We start from the raw sequence: 22,886 nt of genomic DNA on the forward strand, positions 1-22,886 counted from the left end.
CCTTTTTAACGGTCAAAATATTTGAATTTTACACTTAGGGAACCGATTCCCCCCACGCTCCAAACTGTTTTATTAATTGATTTCACACTAAAACGGGTATATTATCTTCATTAATGATCCCCAACGTTCAGAAGTGATTCAAGGTGTATTTAAGCAAACTTAGAAGCCATTGATCAGTAATAAGAAACATCGAGCAACTAGAATCAAGAGAGAATCAAAAAGAAAGCATCAAACCTCAAGTTTGAGCATTTCAAGCCTATTTTTCATTCAATATTCATTTTTCTTTCAAGAACACTTATTGTGCTCAATTGTATTCATTCTTGAGTGTTCTTTACTTTGTTCTAGAATTGTGCAAATAATCTACCTTGTGGGGTTTTTCCTGTAAGTTTGCAAATTTGTATTGTTCTCTTTGGGAGAGAGTGTTCTCAAGAATTTGGGGTATAATTCTTGAGGGTTTGTAAGGTTACTCTTTGTCCTCAAAAGAAAGACAAATTAGTGAATTTGTGGAAAATCCTTAGTGTGAATAGCTAAGGTAGTGGACGTAGACTTTGGTTGAGAAAGTTGAACCACTCAAAATTGCTGTGCAATTTCTTTCAATTTTCTGTAAAAGCTTCCACCAAAATTTTTATTGCCAATTCACCCCCTTCTTGGCCAATTCCATCAATCGACTAACTCAACACTCACCCCCTCACGTGCCGATGATGACGGAGACAAGAAGGACATCGGTGGACTCAGAATGATGCAAGTAACACGATGGTGCGAGAGGTGTCAAAAACGGGTGGCCGGATCGACCTGAATCGACGAAAAACCAACGACGATTGAGTTAAAACTGACGAAGCTTTCGGTTGATTTTTATAGCAAACGACGCTGATTCACGATGGGATAAAGGTTGGGTTTTGTTCACTGACCGACAACGAACATGATGGTGGCTTCAGATCGAGGAATGGTGGCCGGACGGTGGAGAAATTGAAGGTCAAAGGAAGGTTGGCGAGGGAGAGAAAATGAGAAAAATAATTTGGAAAAAACCAGATTACACGGGGGAAAGAGAGTTTATAATTCAACATAAAAGAAAAATGGGTAAATTTAGGACTAGGTCCCTAAATTTCCTACACTTCCTAAAATGGTCATCCAACATTGCTATTTTACACTTTAATCCTCAATTTCTTCCAAAATACCATTTTAATTCAATACTTTATAATTTCTAAAATTTAGCCCCTAAGTTGGGGTGTGACAATTCTCCCTACCTGAAAAAAATTTCATCCTCGAAATTCATTCATGTCTCATAATTGCATAAATGAAATTTCCATCAGTTCTTTCATATCTTCAAGTAGCTTTTACAAAAGTATTGTTCCTTTATAAATCTTTAACCATTTGAGTATACATTTTCTTCAGAACTCTCCCTCAATCCAATAAAATAATCAGAACAAATTTATCCTTGTGGAATCAATTTAGCCTTGGTTACTAGAATAGGCTCATAGAGCGATAACATACCCCAATTTCATTTCTGGAGTCGGGTTAGAATTTCTCGGATAAGTAACTCTCACATTACTAGTGAGGTATTTTACAAAATTCAGACAGACGTTACTGGTATTTCTTTTTACAACGCTAGAGCCCCAACAGATAGAAAACTTAGATTTGCTTGTTACACAGAGGGACTCAACCTTGGAGTTCCGGTTCAGAGAAGTACAATTGTAGTCTAGAGGCATGTACTAATCAGACATCTTTCGACATACGGCCGGCCGATCTATCTTAAAAATTTTAACTCAACCCAAAGCTCTGATACCACTAAATGTAACCCCCTCAGATCAATGAGTGTAACCCGATCCGATCTAGGATGTCACATTAGGGCCACCGGAGCGACCCACTGTAAAAATCTTAGAAAATTTAAAACATTTATTAAAACATGTAACTCATTAAATGATTTATCAATATATAGAGATAAAACAGATTTTCATACTCATATATATAAAACAAAATACAATTACATGCATCCTAATCACATGTACCATACTCTGCATGCAACGCCTGAAGAACTCCCTTACTGATGTCCATAGATGCACTGGTACGATTATTTTAACCTGAAAAGGTGAGTAACAGAGTGAGCTTTGGAAAGCTCAGTAGTAAAATACTACCAGTTGATGTTACATGTCATGTAGATAACAGATAAGCATAATTTTTCTTATTGGTTCATACATCTTTTGATCTTTATGTTGAACGGAGATCATACTGATATTTCAGGTAGTAACAGACAATAAGCTTTCTGTTCAGATGAAAATATTTCCGATGACTGAGTTCAGGAGATCATGATGGTTATATAGTGTGTTCCCATAAAACATTTAAAATAGTTATGTTTTCTTTAAAAATCAGGCCTAAGAAAAATCTTAGGGCCACAGAGCCTACCCAAGGGTCGCCTTAGGTCCATAAGGAATTATCAATCGGTGCTGAACCTATCTGAGGAATTACCAACAGCGACTGAACCTGCTAGAGTCTTCATATCAGATCCAGAGTGCCCCGAATAAAACATTTTCTTTTAGTAACATAGATATCAGAAATCAGAACAGAAATCAGAGCATAAATCAGAGCATAAATCATAACAGAATTCAAAGAAGAAAGCAGAAAAGAACTTAGAGCAGAAATCAGAATAGAAATCAGATAAAATATTCATATGATCAGGGAACACAGTAGAGATTACAGATATGGTTCGGTGGTACTGGATAATCTTATCGGACATAGAAATATGGATCTTTAGCATACAGATAGAATGTCTGAAATCAGAATCACTATCGGAATAGTTTATTAGCTAATGGGAACATCGATTATTCAGAACGTGACTTATCAGGACCATTTAGTATTCGGAAAGTTTTCAGAGACACAAGTATTCAGAAAGTTTTTCAAAATCCTTTACATATATGTTACTTGTTTTTCATATATGACCAGAGTGATTTAAGCTGATAAGAGAGAACGAAGATTCAGGACATTTATCATCTATGTTGATAGATCGAATTATCAAACAACTCGAGCTCAACTACTTCTAGAACTGATACTTGTCAACTAATCAATTCATTGCCCTTCTAAGGTATTCAATCATGCCTAGGCTTAGTAATTTTCTTGTGTCATTTTCATTCTAGGGGTATTTTGGTCATTTTACAGATCCAAGATATTTCAATCTTGTCCTTCCATCTGATCTTATCACTTAATTCAAACTTAACATCTATTCCAGTCCTTTCGAACAATTCTGACAAAAGATCACTCTCGATAATTTATTTTTCAGGTATTTACTCATAACTTGGAGATTTTCGGGTCAATTACCTTCTCAAATGCTTTGAACAAATTATCAGGAATTTTCTATACCAAAGTAGTATCTTAAGAAATAAATCAATAATTTATCGGGTTAGGTATGAATTCTCAGAGTACTTTCTCATTTAGAATCAACTCGGACTATTTTTACCTCACAAAAGTATTTTCGTAATTCCTTAAGCAGGTGATTTTGGTATTAAACCTTTAACGAAATTAATGAGAATTTAATAAATCTGAGGTCATTTTCTCTTCATATTACTCACTGTTCTAGACATCATTTCTTACCAGTCGTCCAATTCCTTTCTATAATTCAATAGAGTCTAAATCAACTTATCACTTAAACTGTATTTGGTTCGAGTCCATCTATAATCAAATAGGCATAATATACCAATTATATACATCCATTTATTTACCCATTATTAACATGATCCATAAAGCATGCAAAGAGGTAGTAAAGGATTACCTTGATTTTTGTGCCATACTGATCTACCATTTTAATTCAATTCGAACGCCCTCGATCTTGAAATCAATGTCCAATAATTTCTCATATACATAACAACAGAAATTTCATCAGAAACAAATCTTAATTGAGAAAACGGATCGAATCGGGTGATAAATCAATGAAAAATAGCTTATCAGTTCAAATTTAGCAAAAGGAACTTCGAAATCGGACTCATGACGTCGAAAAACATAAAATATTACTTTTCAAAAATTTTAACTTTTTGGTCAAAGTCAACGGTCAAAGTCAACGCCGATCAACAGTAAGTGCAGGTCAACGGTCAACGGTCAACGGCTCGGCTCGGCTCGACTCGACTCAGTGGCTCAACTCGACTCAGTGGCACGGCGACTCACCAAGCTTCCAGCCAAGGCCCACTCGTAGGGGGTGGCGCGTAGGGGCGCGTACGGAGGCCTAGGTGGTCGAAAAATTTTCGTAAAAATTTCTAAAATTAGTTTAAGGGATTTTGAGACCCTTACCAAGCTCGGTTCACAATTTTAAACGGCGGAGAGCTCGATTCTGGAACATCAAAAACTCTAACTTCCTCACCCACTCACGCGCTGGGGACGACGAAGACAAGGACACCGGTGGACTCATAACGATGCAAGCAACACGATGGTGCGGGAGGTGTCGAAAATAGGTGGCTGGATCGACTTGAATCAACAAAAAACCAACAATGATTAAGTTAAAACCGACGAAGCTTTCGGTTGAGTTTTATGGCGAGCAACACTGATTTTCTACGGGATAAAGGTCGGGTTTTGTTCACCGATTGACAATGAACATGATGGTGATTTCGGATCGATGAACGGTGGCTGGTCGGTGGAGAAATCGGAGGTCAAATGAGGGTTGGCGAGGGAGAGAAATTGGGAAAATAATATAGGAAAAATCATATTACACGGGGGAGAGAGAGTTTATAATTCAACATATAAGAAAAATGGGTAAATTCAGGACTGAGTCCCTGAATTTCCTACACTTCCTAAAATGGTTTACCAACCTTGCAATTTTACACTTTAATCCTCAATTTCTTCCAAAATACCATTTTAATGCAATACTTTATAATTTCTAAAATTTAGCCCCTAAATTGGTGTGTAACATCCTGAATCAAGTAAAGGAAAAAGAAAAGGCCATGTTCCAGAGTAATCAGCTTTGCGTTGTGGATACCAAAGCTAGGGGAGCAAGGTGAGTGCATTTATTATGTATGTATATGTTATTGTAGTCATAGAAATATGATTGATTGATATATGTATGGTGATTACCAAATGGCACTGAGTGTGCAGAAAGTTAAGAAATTCATACTATGTGTATGAATTTTCGTATGGGCACTTTGTGTGCAAACCTAAGAAATTCATACTAAGTGTATGAATTTCCATATGGGCACTTTGTGTGCAATACTAAGAAATTCATACTAAGTGTATGAATTTCCGTATGGGCACTATATGTGCTAACTAAGAAATCCATACTAAGTGTATGAATTTCCGTATGGGAAATATGTGCAATTATCAGAAGTTTATAATAAGAAGGTGAATTACCGTATTGGTAGTGGGTGAGCAATCCACGTAAATTATAGTAAGATTGTGGGATTATTATATTGGCACTATAGTTATAAACCATAGAGTGTATAATGGTTTGAAAGATTTAATTGATATTATGGATAATTATTATAGTAGAAATTGTTCTAAAATAAAAGATTAATAGCCTAACTGTGCATTTGACATAAAGGTGTCAATTATGCCAGTTAGATGAATGGCTAAGTGCCTTTGAGGCCTAACTGTGCATTTGACATATATGTGTCAATTATGCCAGTTAGATGAAAGGCTAAGTGTCTTTGAGGCCTAACTGTGCATTTGATAGAAAGGTGTCAATTATGCCAGTTAGATGAAAGACTATGTGCCTTTGAAGCCTATTTGTGCATTTGAGAGAAAGGTGTCAATCATGCCAGTTAGATGAAAGGCTAAGTGACTTTGAGGCCTAACTGTGCATTTGACATAAAGGTGTCAATTATGCCAGTTAGATGAAAAGCTAAGTGCCTTTGAGGCCCAATTGTGCATTAGATAGAAATGTGTCAATTATGCCAGTTAGATGAAAGACTAAGTGCCTTTGAGGCCTAACTGTGCATTTGACAGAAAGGTTTCAATTATGCTAGTTAGATGAAAGGCTAAGTGCCTTTGAGGCCTAGCAGTGCATTTGGAAGAAAGGTGTAAATCATGCCAATTAGATGAAAAGTTAAATGCCTTTGAGTAAAACACTAGATGTATAACAATGCATAATATCATATAAAAGAGCATGAAAGGATGCCATAAATGAAATATATAATAGCGTAGAAAGGGGCATGAAAGAATGCCATAAATGAAATGCATAATAGCGTATAAAAGGCATGAAAGGATGCCATAAATGAAATGCATAGGGGTGCATTATCAGCATGAAAGGATGCCAAAATTGAGATGCATATGGTTCATTATGAGTATGAATGGATGCTTTCGATGAAAATAAAGAATAATGACCAAAGAGATAAATGGAAAAATGAAAATATAAAGAAAGATAGGTATGCTAGGCATACTAAAATTAATTAAGGTAATTTTGAATGGAATACGGTTTAAGTGAGGAGGATTATAGGATCCTTAAAGAATATACGATTTAGTACGAATTAAATAAATATGACATACTTATATATACATAAAGATTACTTATAATATTGTGTCTCACTAAGTAAATACTTAACGTGTGTAGCTTCCAATCGTAGGTAAAAGAAGAGACAAATCAAATAAGGAGTGCAACAGTAGCAACAAATATCATCAATTAAGGATGACTCATCAGTAACTATAGGACAATTTGGTTTGTTTTGGAAAACTTTAGTTGGCATGTAATTAAAGTATGAAAAATGCTCTGAACTGTATTTAAGTATAACCTCTTATCATATTTCAATTAATGTTTTGCTTTATATTAAAAATGTTATGTTTTAAGAAAATCTGGAAAAAAAATTGCGGGGTTTTTTTAAAGAGGAAATATTTTAAAAGTGATGTGACATATGAATTTCATGTATGGAAAGGTATACGGGATATGGGTGTTACACAGCCAATCATCTATCACTTCAAATCCCTTCGAGTCCCTTTGTTTTGAATATGACGATGATTATTTTAGGTTTCGTGACCATTACCATGATAAAACTATTCAATCGGAAAGGAAAATTTGATATTGATTTCCTTTTCTCTCCTATTAACAAATTCAACTTTCTTGACCTCTTTACCACTTGGAGGTGGCTTGACCTTTTACGCATTCGTGATAAAATCTATCCTAATCTTGTCCGATCTTTCTTTTACAATGTCGTATGACTTCATGATACACAGTAGGATAAAGTCATAGGTATTCAACCTTACCTTATGGGTATTGTCTTTGAGGTTACTATTGAATTAATTGTAAATGATTTAGGTCTCCTTTATAACGGTTCTTTCAATGAGGATGCCCCGTTACTATTACTCCATTTCTTAGTCATAATCCTACTATTTTAGATTTTGAGGAGCATCTTTTGTATCTATTTGTCACTTGGTTTCTCCACCATTTGGATGGAAAAGCCACTCATATGTGGGACACTGATTGTTGGTTGATTTATCATTTATGATCTCAAACTCGTCCTCACCTTGCTCACATTCTCTTCACTGAGTTTGTCAATATCGTAACCAAAGAGATTAATCTTAAATGTTCCTTACCTTGTGCTTAGCTACGTCTTCACCAAGCATAGGATCAACCTTGCCTATGATACCTTTGTTCCCCTCTCGAGCAGCATTAACCTTACCTCGACCAATAAAATTGGATATAACGTCGTTAATAGTTAATGGATTCGCACCCGTCAAATCAAGCCAGAGAAATTCTCAGAGGTGTTGCCGAGCATGGTGATCATGGAGTTGTTGCTCCTCTTTCTCGCCCTCCCGTCACTTTAGAGTATCTCTATGACTACTTGGCGATTCGCTTTGATAAGTTTCTTCATCATGTTGATGATCGCTTTAATGCATTAAATGCTCTTCTAGGTGCCTTGGAAACTCATTTCTTAAATCCTTATCCTCCACCTCATCCCTCTTCTCATCCGGATAATGAGGATTGATAATCTCATTTCATTTAGCATTTCATGACACATTTGGGATATTTGGATTTTTTTATATTATTGCACTTTGGATGTTTTGCATTTTTTATAGTTATGTTGAATCGTTATTTTGGATATGTATATTGACTACATTGTTTTATCATATGTTGGATTATATATTGACTTTATTATTTGTTATGCTCAAATCTTTTCTTCTCTTTTGTATCTAAATGATTTTGGTCTAACAAAAGGGGAGAAAAATATTAAAAACACCTTTGATTAATCCTTTATTTTTTTATAAATTTTTTATTAAAAAATTTATAGCTTTAAATTCTATTTCAAAAGGGGAGTCAAATGAAAATTATTTTCATTAATTTTGAATGATATATAATTTGAAAATTTTATGATAAGTTTTAAATTAAGAAATTTTAACAAAAAATATTTTGTTATATAAAAAATGAAAAATTGACAAACATAAATGATTTTGATATAACATAATATATATTTTTCTATATTAATTTTTGCAAAATTAATTTTAAGTCCCTAAAATTTAGTTAATCTTTAAAATAAGTTTTCTAAGTTCAAATTATGTCAAAAATATCATTCAAACTATTTTGAACATTTTTCAAACATAGAATTTTCTCAAAATATCAAAACTCACTATTTGAATCAAAATTTGACCAAGAGTTTCGAAACTTCTTTGAGAGTTTCAAAACTTGCAAAAACAAAATACTTTAAGGTTTCAATATTTTTTCAGTAGTTTCGAAAATGTCTTAAAAGTTTTGGAACTTCCCTTAATGTTTTGAAACTTTGGGTTGCAACGGTAAAAAAATTCATTCCTCTTTCGAAGACTTTTGAAACTTTCCCCAAAGTTTCGAAACTTCTTGTGCATGCAACCTTTAATGTACAAATTTAATGCTTCAAACAGCTCCAAATTCACTCCAACGATATCAAACGGCTAAAAATTATTTAGAGTATATAAAAGAGGTTTTTAAGTAGCCAAGAAAAGACAAGAAAGCTATTCCAACCATCAAAGAGCAATTATAGTCAAATTTGTATTTGATTCAACCTTTCTTTCATTGAACACTATTACATTCATTGTAATTTTTATTCTAGTATTCTTGGGTGTGTGAGAGCTTCAATTTCCAAACAATCTATTTTTTTGAGGATATTCAAAGTTTGCATATTTTTAATTTCTTATTGGGAAGGGTTGTACACTTGAGACTTTAGGGTATAAGCCTAAGTGTATTGTAAGGTTATACCTTGTCCTAAAAAGTTAGAACAAATTAGTGAATTTGCTGAAATCCTTAGTGTAGAAGCTAAGGTAATGGATGTAGCCTTCATTTAGGAAGTTGAATCACTCTAAATTTCTTGTGTCATTTATCCTACTTCTTGTAAAAGATTCCAACAAAATTTTTATTGTCAATTCACCTCGTCTTGGCCACTTTCCTTGATCGATTAACTCAACAGTTTGAAGAAATACAAGGGATTGCACATAATAAGAAAGAAATATTGCAATTAAAGGTGTTGATAACCCTTGATTTGTTGCAAAATCACAAAAATATGCAATGATTTGAGGTTATGCAAATTCGAGAGGATTTTAATAAGAGATTTTTTGTCATTTTGAGAGAATAACAAACATTAGGTTTTGCTTTCTTTGGCAATAAGTTTCGGTACTTTTTAAGGTTCCAATCAAAATTGTTACCATGGAAACCTAAAATGTTATATATGTTGCTAATATTTTAGGTTACAATCTAAAATGTTACCTATTATATTTAATGACAAGTATCGATACATTTAACTAAGTAGCGAAACTTAACTGAAAAAACACTTCCTAGTTTCAAACTAAAATGTTACATGAGTTATAATCTTACTAGGCCTAATACATCGAGTTTCGAAACTCATGCTCTGGGTTTTGAGACTTGAAACCTAAAATGTTACATGATCCAACCTAAAACGATATATGTTTTGGTAACTTTGTTCTCTAAATTTCAATACTTTTACCGATAATGTTACCATGTACAAACTAAAATTTTATATATTTTCATACGTTTTAGATTACGTCTAGAAAAGTTATTGCCCATAAATACTTGGTTATGAGTTTCAAAACTTGTTCTCTGAGTTTCAGTACTTAATACCTAAAATGTTATATATTTTAGTAGTAAAAGAAAAATTATCCCTTTTAAATGTTACCATTTACAATATAAAATTATTTTTAAAATATTTTAAATATTATGGTAACATTTTAGGTTTGAACCTAAAATGTAACATGAGATTTATTATTCTTCTCTTTTCTTCCTTCTTTCTAGTATAGGCTTTATAAAATTGCTTAAAATCCCTAACATTTATTATAATATAACAAGCAAATATGTTGAAACAGGTATTAAAATGTCAAATTACATGAGTTAGAATGCACCGAGTTTGAAGATTTATCTCGTCGCTTTCCAAAACTTTGTCAATAAGTTTCAATACTAAAAACCTCAAATGATACCACTATAAACATAAAATATGATAGGTTTTTGTCACATTTTACGTTGAAAATTGGAAAATTAATCACTTTGAACTAATTGGTTTTGCCTAACTCTATACATTAGGTTGAAACCTCAAATGTCCAAGCATAGTAAACCAAATTACAACCCATAATGACCTGTGATGTTTGTCACAATATGTTTATAACAAGTCTTTATAATTGTAATATGAGTTACAATACACTGAGTATGATGATTTATCCGGACGAGTTATGAAACTTAATGAGTTTCGATACTAAAACCCTCAAATGTTACCAAGAACAACCTAAAATATTAAAGGTTTTGGCTACATTTTAGGTTGAAAACTTGAAAAGTTATCACTTTGAACTAATTGGTTATTTGTAATGTAAAAGTTAAGGGTGAAGCATACACGGAAACTCATACTAAACTAAAATATGACTCATACCCTCCAAAAATATTATACATGGTATATACTTTGGCAACATTATTGGTTCAAGTGGAAAAATAATCACTTTGAACCAATTGGTTTTGTCTAACGTTATACTTTAGGTTGAAACCTTGAATGTTCAGGCATAGTAAACCAAATGGAAACCCATAACGACTTATGATTTTTGTCACAATATGTTGGTAACAAACCTTATAATTGTAACATTAGTTGGAATGCACCGAGTTTGAAGATTTATCCTGACGAGTTCTAAAACTTAGTTAATGAGTTTTGATACTCTAAACCTAAATTGTTACCAGGAACAACCTAAATTGTATACGTTTAAGTCGCATTTTAGTTTGAAAACTGGAAAATCATCACTTTGAACCAATTTGTTTTGAGTAACGTTATACTTTAGGTTGAAACCTTGAATGTACTTGCATAGTAAACCAAATTGAAGCCCATAACGACTTATGATGCTGTCACAACATGTTGGTAACAAACCTTTATAATTTTAACATGAGTTGGAATGCGCTAAGTTCAAAAATTTAACCCGACGAGTTCTAAAACTTAGTCAATGAGTTTCGATACTGAGAACCTAAATTGTTACGAGGAACAACCTAAATTATTAAACGTTTAGGTTATATTTTAGGTTGAAAATAGGAAAAGTAATCACTTGAAACCTATTGGTTTTGAGTAACGTTATACTTTAGGTTGAAACCTCAAATGTACAGGAATAGTAAACAAAATTGAAACTCATAGCGACCTATGATGTTTTCACAACATGTCATTATTAACAAACTTTTGCAATTGTAACATGAGTTGGAATGTATCGAATTTGAAGATTTATCTTGTCGCATTTTGAAACTTAGTCAATGAGTTTCAATACTGAGAACCTTAAGTGTTACCACTAACAACCTAAAATGCGACGATGTTATAGGTTTACGTCACATTTTAGGTTAAAAGCAGAAAAAGTAATTACTTCAAAGCAATAGGTTTTGCCCAACGTTATACTTCATGTTGAAACCTTGAAAGATCAGACATAGTAAATCAAATTGAAACCCATAAAGAACTATGACGTTTGTAACAATATCTTGGTAACAGACCTTTATAATTGTAACATGAGTTGGAATGCACCGAGTTTGAAGATTTATCCCGACGAGTTTCGAAATTTAATCAATGAGTTTTGATACTAAAAACCTCTAATGTTTCCAATAACAACCTAAGTTGTGATAGGTTTTAGTCACATCTTAGGTTGAAAACTGGAAAAATTATCACTTTGAACTAATTGGTTATTTGTAACGTAAAATTTAAGGTTGAAACAACTAATCGAACTCATACTAAACTAAAATGTGACTCGTACCCTCCAAAAATATTATACATGGTATATACTTTGGCACCGTTATTGGTTCAAGTAGAAAAGTAATCACTTTGAACCAATTGATTTTGCCGAACGTTATACTTTAGGCATAGTAAACCAAAAAAGTTACTGAAAATGTAACCAAACATAAAATATTCTAGATTGGTGTAACCGAAAATGTTTCAAACCATATAATGTTTTAGGTTGCAACCGAAAATATTACCAAACATATAACATTGTAGGTTGATGCAACCGAAAATGTTTAAATCATGTAACATTTTAGGTTGCATACCGGAAATATTACCAAACATATAACATTTTAGGTTGATTATATTTCTTGATATGTATCAAAACTTTAGCTCTGAGTTTCGATACATACTGTTATCAACTCAAAATGTTACAAATATATATATATATATAATCTTTTAGGTTAGATTGGTAAGTATAGGAACTTGTTCTCTGAGGTTCAATACTTATCATTTCCAACCTAAAATTACCAATATATAATATTTTAAGTTGGCTTCGTAAGTATCGAAATTCAGAGTCAATGTTTCGATACTTGTCGTGAAATATATTCAACCTAAGAATATCAAAAACTCATGTAAAAAGTTTGATTGAAACCTTAAATATTACCAGCACCAACCTAAAATGTTATAAGTTTGTAACATTTGAGCTTGCAAACCGACAACTTAAAATACTCTCCATGTTAATTTGGAACCAATTTAAAAACTTAGATAACATTTAGGTTGCATCTGAAAATTTTACCAATTTTAAGTTGACATAAATAATATAGGTTGGTAGCAGATAACAAAGCACTTTCTGATTAGTAACCAACAATATTAACAAAATACAAACTTAATAACATTTTCAGTTATACTAACTTAAAAGTTTAATCTCACTTTATAACATTTGCGATTGATTATAAATTAACCCATGGGCGAACCTTTGTGGGATTAAGAGGAGCCTTGATCCCCATCAATTTTCTTCAAGTATTAATTAATATTGAAAAATTAATAAATTTTTTTTATCAAGCCCCCTTAATTGAAAAGAATTGTAGTTATGAAAAAAAATATCATTTCAATAAATTCAGTATTCCGCCCCCAGTTATTAACCTTAAATTAATTCGTTCCACCTTATACTCACCCCACCCTCCTAAGTGCTAGCGTCCTTTAATATCTGAAATTTTAACCTAATCGTACATTACCATTGGTCTTCTATCATTGTTCCTTAAACTATTATTATTTAGTGTCTTCTTTCTATCACCATCATGCAGAGATAATATTTATATATAAAACTATCTGCTCGACAATCGACTGCTATGAGAACCCATTATCAAAGTGCGGGACCATGCTCATAAAGTATACTTCTTTCTCACAACACATATCTTTTTAATGTTAATTTTAATTGATATGTTCTGGCTGCATTTAGTTGTTCTTAGGCTGTTTTCATCCTCGTATTAGTATTTTATCATTTGGGTTGCTTTGATATTTAGGAAAACTACATCGGATATCATCGAATTTTAGGTGTTGTATCATTTATACCACTGAACTTTTAATTTTATTAATTATAATATTAAATTTTAATTTTAATTTTAATCATACAACTGAATTATTAAATCGTTAACGGCTCGATGATGTGGTTGACAACTTTCGACTTAGACTCCTCACAAAAATGAAATCATTTTGATTCGGCTGTTGATGATTTAACTCTCTAATGGTATAATTGGAACGAAAATAAAAATCCAGTACTGTAGTAGACAAAATTAAAAATTCAGTGGTATAAACAATACAGTGGTTAAAGTTCGGTAGTATCTAATGTAGTTTACCCTTAGTATTTTATCCTTTGTATCGCATTGATATTTTTAATGCAACACGTCATTTTGAAGAAGTCGAATTTGATAATTAAGTTGATGTTTTTCTTTTATTATTATTGTTTAACTGACCAAATCCATTTTCAAGAAGTCGAATTTGATAATTAAGTTGATGTTTTTCTTTTATTATTATTGTTTAACTGACCAAATCAAGATACTTTAAGGCGTAACTCTAATTATGAAGCTTATATGAAATCATCTTTTTAAAGGAAAGGTAATATAAAATCATTTTCTAGAGGAATATGATACACATATCTTCTAAATAAGATAAACAAAAAAATTTCTATTCAAATTCTCAATTTCATCCCTAAACTTTTGAACATTCTAATCTCATCTCTAAACTATGACTCTCTCTAAATTTGTCCCAAACTTTTGAATCTTCCAATTTCATCACAAATTCATCAAAATATGTAATTAGTTTCATCCATAGTTCAACCTAAATTTTGTTTTTTAACATATAATAATATAACTTGGCCTAACAATTTTATTAACAAGGGATGTGATTAGTATATAGGCATAGCTTGAGATAAAATTGAAATGTTCAAAATGTTTGGGGACTAATTTAGAATGAAGGCTATATTTTAGGGGTGAAATTGAAATATTTAGAAGTCTGACTACTACTTTAGAATAATAGTCATAGTTTAGGGATGAAATTAAAACATTTATAAATTTAAGAACTAATTTAAATGAGGGTAATAATTTAGGGACATATGAATGCAATTAACTCAACTAATTAAGGGGATCTATGATAAAAATAAGCTTAAAAAATAGCTAATTAAAGATACTGACAGCAATTCAATTCAAATAAAACAACAAAAAACCAAATTCATCAGGTGATTAAATTGTATGAGGTCCCGATTTCAAAGTTTCATCTTGACTAATTCAGATTTGATAGGTGAGTCTTACAATATAGATTTTTTACATATATAAGGACTCGAACTCAAGATATTGCTAAAACAATATCTTTGCCATGTTTACATATCCCCATGTTCAGCAGCAAGAAAACTCCTCAGCTCTGAAACTGATACAGCCTTCATCAAAACTTGGTGTGATTCCACAACCTACCCTGACTTATGTTTCTCCACTTTTTCAAGTTACGCAGCTGAAATTCAAGGCAGTCCCAAAATGTTAGCCACCAAGTCCCTCTTCGTCACGCTTAACACCACACGTTCAGCTTCCAAGACGCTTTACAAGCTCTGCAAAAGCAAGGGATTGAAGCCAAGAGTGGTTGCGGCTCTCCAGGATTGTGTGGAGGAAATAAGTGATTCAATCGTTTAAATCAAAAGGTCTGTTGCTGAAATGGATGAGAGTGGAGGCAAAAGCTTTGCTTTCCGAATGAGTGATATACAAACATGGGTGAGTGCTGCTTTGACCGACGATGATACCTGCATGGATGGCTTCTCTGAGAATGCCATTGATGGAGTTGTCAAATATAAGCTGAGGACTGTTATTGAGAAAGTTGCACACCTGACGAGAATTTCTTTGGCTATTGTCAACCGCCAATAATTAAACTTTATCTTGAAAGTTGAAACCATATTTATCAGATTTATATTTCTATTTCTTGTGAATTATTTTGCTTTTTTCCCCCTATGTCGAAATGGTGGCTATATGTATGGAAAGGCTTCAAGATATAATATATTGTAACTACAATCTTCGATCAATGTTAGGATAAATTATGAATTTTGTAATTGAACTTTACTCTCTCTCTTATTTCACTCACTATACTTTAGATCTTTCCAATTTCTCAACTGAACTTAATACATTGATTTTTTTTTGTCACTAATGGTGTTATAAATGAGCTGTTATATATATGCAAAACGATATCGTTGAATTTTTTTTTAAAAGGCATCATCATTTTAATGTCGTTAACTATTTAATGGCGAAGTGACAAAAAAACTTAACATATTAAGTTCAGTGAGAAAATTGAATTTTTTTAAAGTTTAGTGAGTAAAATAAGGAGAGTAAAATTCAGTGATGAAATTTATAATTTACCCTTTTTTCTATGTCGAGATGGTTGTAATATGTATTGGAAGGATGTCAACATGTAATATATGTAACTACAGTCTTCAATCAATGTTATTCTATGTTTGTTCAAACAACAAATGCCCAATGACAAATGTGACAACTTAAGATTCTGCGGTTTTTCTAACGGTTTTTCAGGAAATTTTATCATTTACAACCAATTAGCGTGCTATTTTCTCTCGTGATTTGCTGACATTGTCAGTACATGGGAATAGGACTGTAAATGATACTAATCAAATCGTGAGCTACTCGATATCAATTCGGTCAAAGCTTAATAAATACTCTACTCGAATGGACTCGACTCAAGCTCGACTTGAGTTCTTAACGAGCTGAAACAAACTACTTCATACTAAACTCGAAAAAATAATACATTAACATTTTATTTAATAAAAATTAAATTATCAATAATATTAACATTTATATGTTGATTTTTTTTATAAAAAAAGTAGAGTATAAATGTACTTAATATTCAGGTTCGAGTACGAGTTTGAGCTTTAACCGGATAAGTTTAAGAATTTTTTTTAATTTTAGCTTTTTAGTCGAGCTTGAAAATTTTAGGCTCGCGAGTTTTCGATCTGAGTCGAGCTTCCATTTTAGAGTTTTCAAGTCTAGTCGAGCTCAGAAATACTCGAGTTATACTCGATTTAATTATAGCCCTACATAACATGGGAAGTTAAAGGGAGTGTTGTTCTTCATAGAGGTCATCCTAGGTTCGAACAACTGCTACAAATATGTTTATGTTGTCGATGAATAAAAAAAATTCTAAACATCTATTATTTTCTAAACACGTCGTACTATTAAAAATAATCTTATTACGACGCAAAGCCCTGATGCTTTAAATATATCAACGTCGATTTCATATATTTTGCCAGTTGCAGTTAGTTAAAATAAGTAGGTAAAATATTTTGCTTGTTGCAACAAGCAAACTTAATATAATTCATCACAATACAATATGCATGCGATATATGGATAGAGAGGAATCGACTGACGTACCGTCCTGATGTGTTATATATATATATATATATATATATATATATATGAGTTTGGATCCACTTACACAATGTAAAACTCTGTAGTTTTACACATATTTAGGATCGCTGGATGAGTGAAAATAGATGACTGAGATTGACTCATCGTTTTTCTAGCGATTATCTTCTCATTTTCTAGTGTTAATCTCAACCGTCTATTTTTACTCATTCAACAGTCTTAAATATGTGTAAACTAAACGAGTTTTATATTGTGTAACAAAATCTTATCCATATATATAGGTTAGTATCCACTAACACCTAGTGTAAATTTTTTAGTTTTACACCATTTTAGGATCAATTAATGAGAGGAAATCAAATGTTGGGATTAACTCATTTTTTCCAATGATTATATTCTCATTTCCTACTATTAATCTCAAGCTTTGATTTCCTAAATCTAACAGTCCTGAAAACGTATAAAATTAAAAAGTTTTACACTATATATATATAATTAGATCCTAGTCCATTATATATATATATATATATATATATATATTAGTTTTTAAATATTTTTGGGGTGCTTGGTGTCGGGGACATCTCATTTCCATGAGAATACACCGACAGTGACCCAATGATAGGCTGAGTAGACGATACCGTGAGCAAGGGAAAAACTTGAAGAATGAAGATGGGGGCTTGTCAAGGTAATGGCCTCAGTTCAGACGTTCCAACGTGTACTAGTGTCATAACTGGTAAGTTTCTTTAGCTCTTTAGGGGGAAGTGATCTGGTGTTGGGTCTCCACCATCTCCCTCACCCTGAGCTAGCATGTCGAGCTACCACGGTGTAAGTGACCTTCTCCTAGATTCATAAGGAACCTAGGTGTGCGGGCATCGGGACCAAGTGGATGGTACGATGTCTCTCTAGGATGATACCTAGAGATGGTTTGGGGCCAGTGGGCTCCATATCGCACTCTTGGTTGAGGAGTGGGGTTACCACCTAGAATTTACTATGCCCTGAGGGATCTCCCTTGCAAGAGTACTTGTGGCTTTGGAATTATATTGTGTTGTGAGACTATTGCGTGGCTTGTTTGTTCGGACAGGATAATGTGGGAACGACTAATGACCTGAGGGATGATTCTTAGGCAATGTGACTTGGCTTCATGACGAGTTAATTCAAGGAATTGATCTATGTTGGGAAAGGCTAACTTGTCTAGGAGTTTTCCCATTCAAGTGCCACATGGCATAATAATAGGGCCGAGATGTTATGTCTGTGACACTTGGTATCAGAGCCAAAATGGTTTGGTTTTAACAGATGATTTGGGTTCCTTCGTTGCTATTTCACGCCAAGCGCTTTAACATGTTGAGTAGGCAAGGTGAAAATTATTCATGCCACGCACTTTAATGCATGGAGTAGGCAGGATGTTCTAACCATATGCAAAATGCTCTAGCGTGTGGAGTAGGCAGGGTGAAATAGTGTGTTAATTGCATAGAGGTGTGAGTTTAAAGGTTGATGTACAGAAGTGCTCAATCGTTTATTTACTACACAGAGGTACCATATTTTAGATTGAAGCACAGAGGTGCTCAATCGTCCCTAAAAGTACAAAGGTGCCAGATCCTAGATTGAAGCACAAAGGTGCTCAATCATCCCAAAACACTGAGGTGCCAGATCATAGATTGATGCAAAAATGTGCTCAATAGTCCCAAAGCACAGAGGTGCCATATTCTATACTGAAGCACAGAGGTGCTCAGTCATTTTTAACTGCACATAGATGGTAGTTTGTCGATCAAAGCACATAGGTGCTCAATCGTTAATTCAAACACAGAGGTGCTATGAATTTAGCATAGTGGTGCTCTTTTTTAAGCACTATAGTGCCTCATTCGTGTTACAGGTATTGAAGTGCCAATGAGGTAAACAGAATGGTTCACATGTGTAATGATGGATTAACTAGCTCCCACGGAGGTAAGGACCAAGAAGTTACAGCACCTGTCATACAGAAGACAAGTTTTGTGTATCGATGAAAGTTAGGTGAGATTAAAACTGCGTGAGCGAACTGTAGAGCTCATATGATCTTTTTTTATCAAATGAACTGTGTCGAGGAGTGATAACTCCATAAAAAGACTTAATTTTCAATCTTTTCACTTAAGTTATTGCTCGTCTAAACAAAGTATGCACAACATTTTAGTTGCATTAGTTGCATATAGGTTATATTAGCTTGTGGTGGATAAGTTTTGCTTAAGCAAGATTTATTTGGTCTGACTAATGCTGGGGAGGAGAAAGGGTTGTTTGGATTGTTTTTGTATAGGAAACTTACAGAGGAAGAACATTTCATTTGTGAAAACTTAATTTTGCAAAGGCCAACGAAATAAATGAGAACGTAAGGAGCAGATTTATCTCACCGAGGCAAGGTTTATCTGAAGAAGTCTAAAGCAGGTGTGACGAAACCGCCTATGTCACACGCCAGCTGGATGACCTACTTCACGTACAAGCAAGCCTTAATTATTCTGCCAGCCGCTAGCCACCTTTCCTTTTTAAGTATGGGCATTTAATAACGGTTATTTAAGGAAAATCCAAAAGCATGCAAAGCCCTAGGAGATATTTCGTTATAAATAACTAGCCATAGCCACCAAGAGAAGGCAAGGAAGAAGAGAGAATAGCTTTATCCAAGGAGTGAGCAAGCAACTGCAGTGCTTTCCCACCATCAACCAACCAACCTTCCTTGGTGTCCTCCATAACCAGACTTTAGAAGAGCGGTGATCAGGTCTCGAGAGAGGCTGAACACCAAGGCAGGCGCGATGCTGATCAGAATTGTCACGACAAAGCCCCCGGTTTTTGGAGTCATTCTTCCTTTGTTCTTAACTCTTTATCTATTTGGGGTTGTATTAAACGTTGAATCTTGGATATTTTTTATAGTACCATGACTGTCTTACTTAGTGTTAAACTTTGTTTGCCTGAACAATATTTTTATGTTTTATGAATGATGAATTATGTTTTGCTTATGATTGTTTTGCTCATCGTTTAAATATTTTACCTTACACTGTAAGAGCATCCAGAGATTGCCTAGGGTTTTGGTAAAACATGTCTCTTCAATGTAAGAGCATCGAGAGATAGCCTTTTATCTCGATAGTGATTCTTAGATTCGAGAGAATTAAGATATATCCATGTGAGCAATGGAATGAATCCGAGATGGTAAAGTTCTAACTTGTTTTCCTTAGAGATAAGGAGTGAGTTTCAAACGACTAAAAGGGGTAGACGCTAGAGTAGGATAGACAACGCCTATAGTTCATGCTGAGAGGTATTGATACAATAACAGTTTGACAAACCAATGTAGTTAATGCTGAGGAGTACTACCATAGCAACCATCTAAGAATACCTAGTAATCCTATCGGGCAGCTTTAACAAGTCATAGTAATTCATTCTAAAATTAGAATAATTGTTGTCAAGACAAAGTTAGCATAAGTGCTCTCTGATACATCTGAATATGTGAGGTTGTTTGCATTATATTTAAACACAACACTTGTCTTATTTTATTCCAGCATTCTACATTCTTATTTTGCCTTGACGAAACTTTTCTGCAATCATTAAATCACTTCTTCATTTTATTAGTATTAGTTCTTAAGCTGACACTTAGTAGGAATTAGTTCGTGACACTAGTTCTCGTTGTGGTGAAAATATATTTCCAATCCCTGTGGAGACGATACTCACTCGCCCTATATTTCTTGAATCTATTGTTTATACTTTCACATATTTGCTTGCCTTAACATATACATTTACAAGCGATCAAGTTTTTGGCGCCGTTGCCGGGGATTAGCAACTGAGAAAATTTAGTCATAACAAGTTCTTTTTGTGTCACCTTATATTTATTTAGTCTAACATAGTTTATTATTTTCTTTTGTATATTTTTATTATTGCATGACCTTGAGATCTATTAGAAGCCTTTGGAACCATTTGACCCTCAAGTTAAGCAATCGTTCAGACAAAGGTTGCGTGCCCAATGAACCAGAGAACATTTAAACCAACTCCAAATGCAAGGGAACATGGGAGATTTAGGACCTGATACAACTATCAATCTTCAAGTTACAAGGCCAAGAGCAATACGAGATCATTTGAACCCGATTCTCGATGACCTCAATCCAGGTATAGTGCCACCTTAAATACAAGCCACTCATTTCAAACTCAAACCAGTGATGTTCAACATGTTAAACTCTATTGGATAATTTGGTGGTTTACCCAATGAGGATGCTAGGAAGCATGTTCGTGTTTTCCTTGAAGTGTGCGATTTGTTTCGACAACAAGGAGTACATGAATATGTGCTCAAACTAAAACTTTTCCCTTACTCCCTACGTGATAGAGCAAGAGTTTGGCTTAGTGGAGTTCATTCCGGCTCAATGGAGTCATGGGTAGATTTATGCAAGCGTTTTTTACTCCGATACAATCCGCCTAATATGAATACACAACTTTGTAAGTTTTCACGAAGGAGATGATGAATCAATGTACGAATGTTGGGATAGGTACAAAAGGCTACTTCGTAAATGTGTTAACCATGGCTTTCACAATTGGATGCAAGTGGTGATGTTTTACAACAGAGTCAAAGAACCAACTGTAATAATGCTAGATGCCTCAACAAATGGCACTTACTGGACAAATCACCCGATGAAGCTTTCGACAACCTCGATAGGATAACAAATAATGATTATCAATTTCCAAATACGAGATTTGGAACTGGTAGAAAAACATCTGGAGCATATGAATTAGACGGTAAGGATTTGGTAGCAGCTCAAATTTCTGCCATAACCAATATGTTGAAAAATTTGTAATGTCCTAATAAGGTAAGAGAAGTCAAGGTGACCAATAACGCATGCATATTTTGCCATGGCAACCATCATGAGAGTGAATGTTTGAAAAACCATGAGTTAACCAATTTTTTGGGCAACTATAACCGGAGTAACAATAACCTGTATCCAAATACGTACAATCCTGGTTGGAGATAGCAACCAAATTTTTCATGGAGTAATCAAGGAAACAGTAACAATCAAGCAGCAAATTACAAGCCACATCAAAATAATTATGACCATCAACATTTTTAGAATCAACATCATCAGCAGCCCTGGCAAAACAATAAAGATATATCTTCTTCCTCTAATACTAATTCCAATAATGATTCCTTGGAGTTATCATTGCATGGATTTATGTCCTCGACAAAAGATTTTATGGCCTCCACAAAGACCTTGATGCACGAAAATTCTGCAACAATTAAAAATCAAGAAAATTTGTTACAAAGCCAAGCAACACTTTTGCAAAGCCATAGTTTATCTCTAAGAACATTAGAGAATCAAGTGGGAAAAATTGCTACGACATTTCACTCTCGCCCACAAGTAAATCTCGCTAGTAATACGGACTAAACATCATGGGAAGGAACAATGCAATGTACTTACACTAAGGAGTGGAAAACAGGTCAACCAAGATGACAAGTTTGGGGGAGAACATCTGAAAAGTCCTCACCATAGCATAACTCAACCAGAGGATCAAGCTGAAAATGTTGAACGAGAGGAAGTACCTAAAGAGAAGGGAAGATTTGAAGGTTCAGAAAGACATCGCTAGAACAACGAGATATTCATGGTCAAGGCCAGAGATTCTTCAGCAACAACAGCTGACAATGTGAGACCTCCACCACCATTGCCTCAACGATTGAAGAAACATGGTGATGACATACAGTTCAAGAAATTTTTTGATGTTCTGGATCAGTTGTGTATCAATGTACCCTTACTAGAAGCCATCGAACAAATGCCTTCCTATGCCAAATTTCTTAAGGATATTGTTACAAAGAAACGAAAGATAGAACGTGTTGCCACGGCAATAGAAATCTGTTCGCCAGTAAGCAAACTCCCACCAA

The 22,886-nt window shown here is 33.8% G+C and overlaps 1 pseudogene; it reads left to right on the forward strand.

The window, feature by feature from the left end:
- Nucleotides 1-7,622: 7,622 nt before the first annotated feature.
- LOC120182519 lies at nucleotides 7,623-15,517 on the forward strand (annotated as a pseudogene).
- The last annotated feature ends 7,369 nt before the right edge of the window (nucleotides 15,518-22,886 follow it).

This window comes from Hibiscus syriacus, unplaced genomic scaffold (assembly GCF_006381635.1).
Source record: "Hibiscus syriacus cultivar Baekdansim isolate YM2019G1 unplaced genomic scaffold, ASM638163v2 tig00112678_pilon, whole genome shotgun sequence".
NCBI classification, from domain to species: domain Eukaryota; kingdom Viridiplantae; phylum Streptophyta; class Magnoliopsida; order Malvales; family Malvaceae; genus Hibiscus; species Hibiscus syriacus.